Genomic DNA, 12,074 nt, shown 5'->3' with positions numbered 1-12,074 from the left:
AAACTCCGTCTCAAAACATTAATAATAATAAAATAAATAATTTTAAAAAATTAATTTAAGTGTATGTAAATGAATATTAGTCATTACTAGAATGAGACAGGCTCAGCATCAATTAGCTGTGAAAAACCTTGTTTCACATACATAAAGTGGAAGGAATTTTGCTACAACTATGTCACTCAATTCTTCAAACTTTCCAGTTATATGCCAAAAATCACATAATTTTCTGTCTTCAAAAATTGTTTTTAATGACCTATTAGCTGACAATTTGATTAGTTTCTCCTTTGGCTTTTGGAAAGCAAATAACTGGAAACTACCTTACTTTCAACTGGATTTTTACTCAGTCATTAGAGTCATTCATTCTCTCAGTTTGTGAGAAGTTTGGCAAGACTTACCAACCATTAGCTGTACCTAATTTTCTTCTATTAGAGGCACCTTGTTTAAGAAGTTTTGGGGAATATTAAATATTGTTAAATTCTATACAACACAAAATTTTTGATAAAATTATTTTATCTTATCAAGTACCTTGAATATATTTTTCTCAAAACCTTGAAATTCCAGATGTAGCTCAATGTATACAAAAATGTTGTCCAATAGAAATATAATGAGTCATGTATGTTAAATTTTTTTTTTTTTTTTGAGATGGAGTCTCTCTCTTGATGCCCAGGCTGGAGTACAGTGGCAAGATCTCAGTTCACTGCAACCTCCGCCTCCTGGGTTCAAGCGATTCCCCTGTCTCAGCCTCCCAAGTAGCTGGGACTATAGGCGCATGCTACCAAACCTGGCTAATTTTTGTATTTTTAGTAGAAACAGGGTTTCACCATGTTGGCCAGGGTGGTCTCCTGACTGCAGGTGATCCATCCGCCTCGGCTTTCCAAAGTGCTAGTATTTACAGGCATGAGCCCCCCACATTCGGCCAGATTAAATTGACTTTGGTGTAACATAATCTGTTTTGTATTGCAAGTGATAAAACATAATCTTAAATGTAAGACCCTTATTATGCCGAGGCAGGCATACTGCTTGAAGACAGGAGTTTGAGACCAGTCTGGGCAACATGGCGAAACCCTGTCTGTACTAAAAATATAAAAATCAGCTGGGCATGGTGGTGCATGACTGTAGTCCCAGCTACTCAGGAGGCTGTGGCACGAGAATCACTTGAACCCAGGAGGCAGAGGTTGCAGTGAGCCAAGATTGAGCCACTGCACTCCAGCTTGGGTGACAGAGCAAGACTGTGTCTTAAAAAAAACAAGATGTGGCATATATATAAGCAAATGTGCATATGTACAAATTGATCCCTGGTATTTGATTTTTAGGAACAGTTGAATAAAAACCATAAAATAATTCTATTAATTTAAAATGAATCCTAATATTATGCCATTAATTTTTTAGATAACACCACACATTTTTCCTATGTATTTAGCAAAAAAGAGAAAGTCATATAATGCTAAAATATATATATTTTATATATAATATATATATTTAGACAGAGTCTCACTTTGTCACCCAGGCTAAAATGCAGTGGTGTGATCTGAGCTCACTGCAACCTCTGCCTCCCAGGTTCAAACGATTCTCTTGCCTCAGCCTCTTGAGTAGCTGGGATTACAGGTGCACACTACCACACCCGGCTAATTTTTGTATTTTTAGTAAAGGTGGGGTTTCACCATGTTGGCCAGGCTGGTCTCAAACTCCCGACCTCAGGTGATCCACACACCTCGGCTTCCCAAAGTGTTGGGATTACAGGTGTGAGCCACTGTGCCCGGCCTGAAAATTAATCAGTTACTCCAGCTGCTGGAATATGATTTTACTTTTTGGCCATAGAAACCATAAAATATCAAACATTTCAAAATCGGAGATACGATGGGGTGGTAGGTAGAATTCTAAGATGGCCCCTGCCTCAAGATTCTTGCCCCTTTGGTGTGTATGCCCTGTATGATCCCCTGCCCTTGAGCGTGGGCAGGGCCTGTGAACATGATGGGATAGCCGATTCTTTGATTAGGTTATATTATAGAAGACTGTTTGAGCAGATGAGAGAATCTCTAGCTGGTTATAAAGTAAACTGCTATGTTGTGAGGGTGGCTGTGAGAAGGCCATGAGGCGAAGAGCTGCAAGGGCTTCTGAGGGTTGAGAGCAGATTGCTGACAGCCAGTAAAAAGGCTGGGACCTCAGGCCTACAACTGAGAGAACTGAATTCTGTTGACGACCACTAAGTTTGGAAGAGGACCCCATCCCAAGCCTCAAATGAAATCAGACCCCCAGACTACGCCTTGATTGCAGCCTGTGAAAACTGAGTAGAGAATTCAGTTAAATCCTACTGGGACTTCTGGAAACTTAGTTAATAAAGGTGTGTTGTTTTGAGCTGCTAAATTCATGGTTCATAGTAATTTTTAACGTAATATAAAAAGTGAATACAGATGACCTATAGTAAGGAACTAAGTATTATTGATATGATTTAATACAACATGTTCTAGATGGATACAGTGGCTCACACCTGTAATCTCAGCACATTTGGAGGCTGAGATAGGAGGACTGCTTGAGGCCAGGAGTTTGAGGCTGCAGGGAGCTATGATAGCTCCACTGCTTTCCGGCCTGGTGACACAGCAAGACCCTATCTCAATACAATAAAATAAATAAGATGAAATAAAATAAAAATTTTCTAACTACTGTACTGAATAATCCACATGCACTCTAAAAGAAATTATGAAATTATGAGTGGACCATGGTGGCATGAGCCTATATTCCCAGCTACTCAGGAGGGAGGGTCACTTGAGGTCAGGAGTTTGGGGTTGCAGTGTATTATGATTGCTCCCGTGAGTAGTCACTGCAGTCTAGCCTGGGCAATGCAGATGTAATCAAATGGAACTAGAGTGTGCTTACCCTATCTGTACAGTTTTGAAGCGGAGAAAGGAAGGTGTTTATTTGTGGGGCAGCAGCAAAGAGGATCAGGCAGCTAACACTTAAGTCCCAACCTCCCAGATGGCTTGCAGGTAAAGATTTTTTTTTTTTTTTTTTTGAGACGGCGTCTCGCTCTGTCGCCCAGGCTGGAGTGCAGTGGCGCAATCTCGGCTCACTGCAAGCTCCGCCTCCTGGGTTCACGCCATTCTCCTGCCTCAGCCTCTCCGAGTAGCTGGGACTACAGGCGCCTGCCACCACGCCCGGCTAATTTTTTTGTATTTTTAGTAGACATGGGGTTTCACCATGGTCTCGATCTCCTGACCTCGTGATCCGCCCGCCTCGGCCTCCCAAAGTGCTGGGATTACAAGCGTGAGCCGCCGTGCCCGGCCCCTTTTTTTGAGATAGGGTCTTGCTCTGTTGCCCAGGCTGGAGAGCAGTGGCTCCATCATGGCTCACTGCAGCCTTAAACTCCTGGGCTCAAGTGATCCTCACACCTCAGCCTCCCAAGTAGCTGGGACTACAGGCACAAGCCACCATGCCTGTAGATTTTTGTAGAGACAGGGTTTCACTGTTACACAGGCTGGTCTCAAACTCCTAAACTCAAACCATCCATCTGCCTGGGTCTCCTACAGTGCTGCAATTATAGGCATGAGCTACTGCACCTGGCCTGCAGGTACAGCTTTTTAAAGGCAGGGGTGAATTCCAGGAAAGCAGAAGTTAAAGGCAAAATCATAAACCAGTAGATGGAGGTTCTGCATTGGTTTGGCCTAAAAAGGTGGTATATCTTGAAGTGGGGGAGGAGGGCGCTTCCAGGTCATAGGTAGATTCAATGACTTTTTCTCCTATGTTAGCTCTCGCTTGTGGGTGTGACTTCCTCCAGTCCTCTCGGGAAGAAATTTGGAACAAATTTGGTCAGAGTTCAGTCTTCAGTTCTCCTTTGTCTGAGGTCTTTGTGCCAGAGGATCCGTTTGGTGGTGGTCTGGGTTTCTGAAAAACAACTCAGACACATATGTTCAGATGTTTTCTTTAGTTTCTATAGGGGAACCAAACATCTTGTGATTTTTAACTTCCTTGTTTTTTTCTTTTTTTTCTAAGACAGAGTTTCGTTCTTATCGCCCAGGCTGGAGTGCAGTGGCATGATCTGGGCTCACTGCAACCTCTGCCTCCTGGGTTCAAGTGATTCTCCTGCCTCAGCCTCCTGAGTAGCTGGTATTACAGGTATGCACCACCATGCTTGGCTAAGCTTTTTGGTATTTTTCGTAGAGACGGGGTTTCTCCATGTTGGTCAGGCTGATCTTGAACTCCTGACCTCAAGTGATCCGCCAGCCTCAGCCTCCCAAAGTGCTGGGATTACAGGCGTGAGCCACCATGCCCGGCCTTAACTTCCTTTACTATGGCTTTAAGCTATCTTCTTGATTATCAAGTTGCTCCTTTACTTCTCAAGGCTAATTAGGTGCCTGGAATTTCCCTTGAAGGAACTCAAGGTTTTCCTTAATTTTCGTGCTTCAGGGGCCCGCAGGCCCCTTCGCCCCTAAGAAGGGTCCCTACTCTGTCTCAGGATCACCACCGCTTCCACAGTCCACATTAATTTCAGAACATCCCAACAAGACCAATATGTCTCCTTTATAAATCAGTGATCCACCCTAAACAGAAATATGTTTAAGTCTGGGAAAGGCAGGAAGCTCTAAGGAGGATTCATGGCATCTTGATTAACATTAGAGGGACTGTTTGCAGTTGTCCATTGGTTTGGCATCTTAGAAGTTCTCACACTTGGGACTTTGTCACACTGCAGTCATATTCAGGATGCAGGTTGGGAATGACTTTTTTTTGTAAAGTGGGATGAGTGCTGCTACAGCGGGGAAATAAGAAGGATAGCCTGAGACGTGCTTTACGGAGGGTACGCAAGGAAGTTGAAGGTGTGGAAATAGAGTTTCTTAAAATTCTACACATCTAGGCCGGGCGTGGTGGCTCATGCCTGTAATCCCAGCACTTTGAGAGGCCGAGGCAGGTGGATCACAAGGTCAGGAGATCGAGACCAGCCTGGCCAACATAGTGAAACCCCGTCTCTACTAAAAATACAAAAAATTAGCTGGGTGTGGTGGTGGGCACCTGTAATCCCACTACTCGGGAGGCTGAGGCAGGAGAATTGCTTGAACCTGGGAGGCGAAGGTTGCAGTGAGCTGAGATTGCGCCACTGCACTCCAGCCTGGGCGACAGCGCGAGACTCCGTCTCAAAAAAAAAAAAAAAAAAAAATTCTACACATCTGTGTATCCCCTAGAAAGTCTTCCTGTTCTCCAGTTTGAAGACTTTGGCCCTGAAATATGTGTTCCTCCCAATCAACGACTTTATCTTATTATCTTTACTCCCTTCCTATTCTCCCTTCCCTTAGCACCAGGCTAAGTAGACATTGGCCTGGTCAGTAGATATTGGCCTCCCCCTTGGGACCAAGGAGACTGCCAGAAATAGGGTCCCTTGACTGGACAGGGCAGGATAACTGCAGTCAAATTCTTGCTTCCTAATCTCCATTACACTGATTTCCTGTAGGCCTTTTACCACCTCATTACTTCAGAAAGGCAGATTACCATGTGAAATAAACCATTTCCTCTAATTACTCTTAAATTCAACATAGATTTGTTGAACCCTAGGTAAAAGCTCTGTGTTTCTTTGGAGTGTGTATAGTGGGAGGTAAGGGAGATAGACCCGCTGGGGAAATAGATTCATCTATAGAAAACTCAGACGTACAACTGTTTCATTTAGGCATCACCTGTTCTTCTGAAGATCCCACATCAATTCAAACCTTACATTTTTCAAGACTAATTTGGACAAAGGACTGTGGTGAAACCATTTCTGTTTTGCAGCTAAAGCAGCAACAATATTAGCAATTAAATTAGCTACCCAGCTTTGAAATAATGTAATTTTGATAATTTTTTACTTTGGGAAATTTGCATTATTTCCAAATTTACACATTGAAAGAATATTTATTAATACTCTTACATCACAGGATTTCACCATCTTATAATTCAAATTCTCAGTGTGTCTGCATTGCCCAAGGAAGAAAAGTACTGTAACTGAATTAAATGTTTTGAGGAGGGCCCCTTATTCTGTAAATTAAACATCTGGGGTCGCCAATGCTGGCAGAGTGTAGGGCACTTGGTGGGTGGGCAGCACGTGAGTTCTGCGTTGAACTCGCTCTCAGGGTACATAGTACATATGGTGGAAATCACACGGTTTCAGAAAATCGTGAATAAGTCAAAGGAGACTTTTTTTGGGGGGGGGTGCTGTGTCAAACATTAATATATGTTTAAAATAAAAAAAAAAAAAACAAGATGGAAGGAAGCAGCTTTGTTTTGCCCGAGGCTAGCATGTAATGGCTAAGTACCACCATCAAATTGGGATTTTCACTTCTCCTACTCTCCAGTCAAGCCTTCAGTGCAAATGGAGGGGGTGGGGGTTGGGGGTGGGGAGGGTAAGGAGGTGTTTGTTCTTCCCACATGCATTCTTTCCCTCTCTGACCAAAGGGATATGGGAGACGCAAAACCTTAACTAAGAGAGCTGGAAGAAGGTCCATCTGAAAATACACTCAAAAGCAAACCCACAGCACTGCCAGGTGAAAAGGGTACTGAGCTGCAGGACTGTATCCAGCGTGGCCAATCTCCTCTAGAGCACAAGGTCGGCGGGAGGAGGGTGGTTTGCTTCTAGGTCAGCCCTCAGAGGCCCTCGTGTGACCCAGGGATTGGGAAGATACCAAAATCTAAATCTCAATGTAGGTCTCAAAGTTTATTTTAAATAATGCAATAGAAGACAATGACAGCAAAAAGGCTCAGTGAATCTTTGAAAGGGATCATTGTAAAGACACAAGAATGGAACCCAGGTGGAACTCAGCTGGTGGTGGTTTCCAACCTTGAGTTGCTGTTAAAATCCTCTGGGGAGCTCTTAAAATCCCAATGCTAAGGTTGGACTTCAGATGAACTACAACAGAATCTGTAGAGGCGGGACCCAGGTATGAATATTTTTAAAACTCCTCAGCTTATTCCCATGTGCTGTGAAGGCTGCTTTTGGAGCGAGCTGGGAGCCCACCTCTTACCTTCCAGGCAAAGGCTCATTGCATTTTAGTTAGCATATTCTATTTATAAGTCAAGCTGATTTAGTCTGCCATAAATACTCAAGGGTAGACAACGATATTAGGGCATACCTGATATTTGGGGTATACATTCCACAGGAACTATGAAGAAGGGTTTTTGTTTGTTTGTTTGTTTGTTTTGAGACAGTCTCACTCTGTCGCCCAGGCTGGAGTGCAGTAGCGCAATCTTGGGTCACTGCAACCTCCGCCTCCTGGGTTCTCGTGCCTCAGCTTCCTGAGTAACTGAGATTACAAGCGCCTGCCACCACGCCGTGTCTGGCGAAGAAGGTATTACGTTTTTTTTATTAGTTGGCTTCTTCTCTTTCCTTTTTCTTTCTTTTTTTCTTTTCTTTTCTTTTTTTTTTGAGAGGGAGTCTTGCTCTGTCGCCCAGGCTGGAGAGCAGTGGCACAATCTCGGCTTACTGCAACCTCTGCCTCCTGGGTTCAAAGCGATTCTCCTGCCTCAGCCTCCTGAGTACCTGGGATTATAGGCGCCTGCCACCACGCTCGGCCAATTTTTGTGTTTTTAGTAGAGACAGGGTTTCACTATGTAGGTCAATCTGGTTTCGAACTCCTAACCTCAAATGATCCACCTGCCTCAGCTTCCCAAAAGTGCTGGGATTACAGGCATGAGCCACTGCGCCCGACCTCCTTTGTTCTTACAAAACACAGTAGCTTTAAGTGAACTAAGTGCTACTCTGAGGCCTGAGAGACTGATTTAATCTCTCTAGGCCTCAAGTCTAAATCTGTTGCCCAAACTGGAGTGCAGTGGCATGATCATTGTTCATTGCGGCCTCCACCTCCTGGGCTCAAGCAGTCCTCCCACCCCAGCCTCTGGAGTAGCAGGGACTACAGGTGCGTGCCACCATGCCTGGCTAATTTTTAAATACTTTGTAGAGACTGAGTCTCACTGTGTTTTCCAGGTTTATCTTAGACTCTTAGCCACAAACAATCCTCTTACCTAGGCTTCTCAAAGTGTTGGGATTACAGGCGTGAGTCACCACACCCCGCCCCACATTTCTTTATTTAACTTCTTCCTCCTACTTTTCTCTTATAGAATACAGTAGTTTTAAATGAGTTGGTAAGCATTTCTCAGAGCAATTCAAAGAGCTTGATTTGATTTCATTCTTCCATAGTAGATGTGTAGGTAGAAGTCAGTTTACATTTGGGAAACAAAGCTCAAAGCTGAGAAACATCAATATTACACAGATAACCCTTCTGTGGCAAGGTCAATATTTTGAGTGTTGTGCTTCCTAGCCTGATGTTTTGCCCACCAGATTTGACAGCTCAGTTATAGCAATTAAGGAAACTGCTTAGTGTTATCTCATCTTCACAGTTCTTTTTTTTTTTTTCTTTTTTTGCACTCTGTCCCCTAGGCTGGAGTGCAGTGGCACAATCTTGGCTCTCTGCAAGCTCCGCCTCCTGGGTTCAAGCCATTCTCCTGCCTCAGCCTCCCAAGTAGCTGGGACTACAGGCGCCCGCCACCACGCCTGGCTAATTTTTTGTATTTTTAGTGGAGATGGGGTTTCACCGTGTTAGCCAGGATGGTCTCAATCTCCTGACCTTGTGATCTGCCTGCCTCGGCCTCCCAAAGTGCTGGGATTACAGGCGTGAGCCACTGCGCCCAGCCTCATCTTCACAGTTCTAAAGATCTTTCTTTGCCTATTTCAAAAAAAAAAAAATGTGGTGGAAAGAACACAAACGTCCATTAACTGATGTATGGATTTAAAAAAATGGCATAGCCATACAATGGAATATTATTTGGCCACAAAAAAGAAAGAAGTAAGGTTGGCGCAGTCCTCACACCTGCAGTCCCAGCACTTTGGGAGGCTGAGGCAGGTGGATCAACTGAGGTCAGGAGATCAAGACCAGCCTGACCAACATGGAGAAACCCCATCTCTACTAAAAATACAAAATTAGTTGGGCGTAGTGGTACATGCCTGTAATCCCAGCTACTCGGGAGGCTGAGGCAGGAGAATCGCTTGAACCTGGGAGGTGGAGATTGTGGTAAGCTGAGATCGCCCCATTGCACACCAGCCTGGGCAACAAGAGGGAAACTCCGTCTTAAAAAAAATACAAAAAACCCCCAAAAAACAGTGAAGTGGCTAGGCACCATGGCTCACACCTATAATCCCAGCCCTTTGGGAGGCTGAGGCGAGAGGAATGCTTGAGCCCAGGAATTTGAGACCAGCCTGGGCAACATAGGGAGACCCTGCCTCTACAAAAAATTTTAAAATTAGTTGGATGTGGTGGCATGCACCTGTAGTCCCAGCTACTTGGGAGGCTGAGGCAGGAGGATCGATTGAGCTCAGGAGGTCAAGGCTGCAGTGAGCCACGATGGTGCCACTGTACTCCAGCCTGGGTGACAGAGCAAGACCCTGTCTCAACAAACGAAGAAAGAAATAAAGTACTCATACATACTACAACATGAATGAACCTTTGAGACATTATGCTAACAAACCAGTCACAAAAGACCACATGTTTTTTTTGTTTTGTTTTTTGTTTGTTTGTTTTTTTTGTTTTTTTGAGTCAGAGTCTCGCTCTGTCGCCCAGGCTGGAGTGCAGTGGCGCAATCTCGGCTCACTGCAAGCTCCGCCTCCTGGGTTCACGCCATTCTCCTGCCTCAGCCTGTCCGAGTAGCTGGGACTACAGGCACCCGCCATCACGCCCGGCTAATTTTTTTGTATTTTTAGTAGAGACGGGGTTTCACCGTGGTCTCGATCTCCTGACCTCGTGATCCGCCCGCCTCGGCCTCCCAAAGTGCTGGGATTACAAGCGTGAGCCACCGCGCCCGGCCTAAGACCACACGTTATATGATTCCATTTATATGCAATGTTCAGAAAGGGCAAATCAACAGAGACAAAAAGTAGATTAGTGGTTGCTTAGGGTGGGGGATAATAGGGAGATACAGGAGTGATAGCTAAAGTATATGGGGTTCTTTTCGAAGTAATGCAAACATTCTAAAATTGATTATGGTGATGGTTGTGAGTATACGAAAAGCCACTGAATTGTACACTTTGGGTGAGTCGTACGGTATGTTAATGACATATCAATAAATCAATTTTTAAACTATGAAAAGATATTCAACTTCATTCATAATAAGAGAAATGAACGTGAAAACAACAGTGAGCAGTGCTCGCGTCAGCAGCACATATGCTAAAATTGGAACGATACAGAGAAGATTAGTGACATTAAACATTTATGTAAAAGAAAACCCGACAGTGACCAACCATTTTTCACTCATCAGAGTAGCAAACATTTAAAAGTCTGAAATATTTATCCTGGGCAAGAGTGTGGGAAAGTTGGTGCTCTTGTGCACCATTGGTGGGAGTTATAAATTGTGGCAGCTCTCTTAGAGGGAAGTTTGCTAAGATCTCTCTCTTTTTTTTTTTTTTTTTGATAAAATCTTTTTGTTTTTTGATAAAACCTTTATTTTTTTTATTTTTATTTTTTTGAGATGGAGTCTTGCTCTGTTGCCCAGGCTAGAGTGCAGTGGTGTGATCTTGGCTAAATGCAATCTCCGCCTCCCGGGTTCAAGAGATTCTCCTGCCTCAGCCTCCCAAGTAGCTGGGATTACAGGTGCCCACTACCATGCCCGACTAATTTTTTGTATTTTTAGTAGAGATGGGGTTTCACCATGTTGGCCATGCTGGTCTTGAACTCCTAGCCTCATTATCCACCTGCCTCAACTTCCCAAAGTGCGGGGATTACAGGTGTGAGCCACCGGGCCTGGCCGCTAAGGTATTTTATGATTCAATATACATGTATGTTTTGATTTAGCCACTCCACTTCTAGGAATTTATCGTACCATGTATTTATCAAGCATGAAAATGATTACTGTAACATTGTTTGCAATAACAAAAACTGAAACAACCAAAAGTCTATCAACACAGAATTGAGTAAAATAAATTATAAATCCTTTATAAAATTTATAAATAAGTAACACTATGCTGTTAAAAGAATTAAGGTGCAGAACAGTTTGTACAAAAAGGGAAGAAAATGAGAATAGGAATATATATGGGCCGGGCATGGTGGCTCATGCCTGTAATCTCTGCACTTTGGGAGGCCGAGGCAGGGGGATCACAAGGTCAGGAGTTCGAGACCAGCCTGGTCAACATTGCGAAACCCCGTCTCTACTAAAAATACAAAAAATTAGCTGGGCATGGTGGCAGGTGCCTGTAATCTCAGCTACTCGGGAGGCTGAGGCAAGAGAATTGCTTGAACCTGGGAGGCGGAGGTTGCAGTGAGCCGAGATCGCGAGACTGCCCTCCAGCCTGGGTGACAGAGTGAGACTCCATCTCAAAAAAAAAAAAAAAAAAAAATACATATGTATGGCTGGGCGCGGTGGCTCACACCTGTAATCCCAGCACTTTGGGAGGCCAAGGTGGGCAGATCATGAGGTCAGGAGTTCAAGACCAGCCTGGCCAACATGGTGAAACCCTTTCTCTACTAAAAATACCAAAAAAATTAGCCGGGCGTGGTGGTGTGCACCTGTAATCCCAGCTACTCAGGGGGCTGAGGCAAGAGAATCGCCTGAACCCTGGAGGCAGAGGTTGCAGTGAGCTGAGATCACACCATTACACTCCAGCCTGGGCAACAGGGCGAGACTTCGTCTCAAAAACAAAAACCAAAAACAAAAGAATATATATGTATGTATTTGCACAACGGATATGCAATAAACTAATGGGAATGGTTACCTGGTTGTGTGAGAACTAGACAGATGAGAGATAGAAGTGGATGTGAGATTTTTCACTGAATACCTTTTCATATTGTTTTTTTGAGCCATGTGAATGTGTAACACAAAGAAAATCAAATTTAAAACATTAAGGATATGACTGAAATAAAGCTTATCCACATACAGTAAAATATAACTTGTATAAGATTAGGTGAAAAATACACGTTGCAGAATAGTACAGAGAGCATTCTTTCATTCATTTCTTTCAATTAATAGATGCTTTTGAGTTCTTAATTTGTGTTCTAGACACTTGGGATATGGAAGTAAACAAAGCAGCCAGGCTCCTGCTCTCATGGAGGTCACATTTTAGCAGTGAATAAGTAAGCAAG

The 12,074-nt window shown here is 43.8% G+C and overlaps 1 non-coding gene across 1 annotated transcript; it reads left to right on the top strand.

Moving 5' to 3' along the window:
* The first annotated feature begins 10,142 nt into the window (after positions 1 to 10,142).
* On the top strand, positions 10,143 to 10,247 carry LOC129481423 (U6 spliceosomal RNA). Its single transcript, XR_008657417.1, has one exon. It is a non-coding gene; the product is annotated as a U6 spliceosomal RNA (small nuclear RNA).
* The last annotated feature ends 1,827 nt before the right edge of the window (positions 10,248 to 12,074 follow it).

The sequence above is a fragment of the Symphalangus syndactylus genome, chromosome 4, assembly GCF_028878055.3.
Source record: "Symphalangus syndactylus isolate Jambi chromosome 4, NHGRI_mSymSyn1-v2.1_pri, whole genome shotgun sequence".
NCBI lineage: Eukaryota > Metazoa > Chordata > Mammalia > Primates > Hylobatidae > Symphalangus > Symphalangus syndactylus.
The sequence above is the reverse complement of the archived record's forward strand: the minus strand, read 5'-3'. Positions and strand labels throughout refer to the sequence as shown.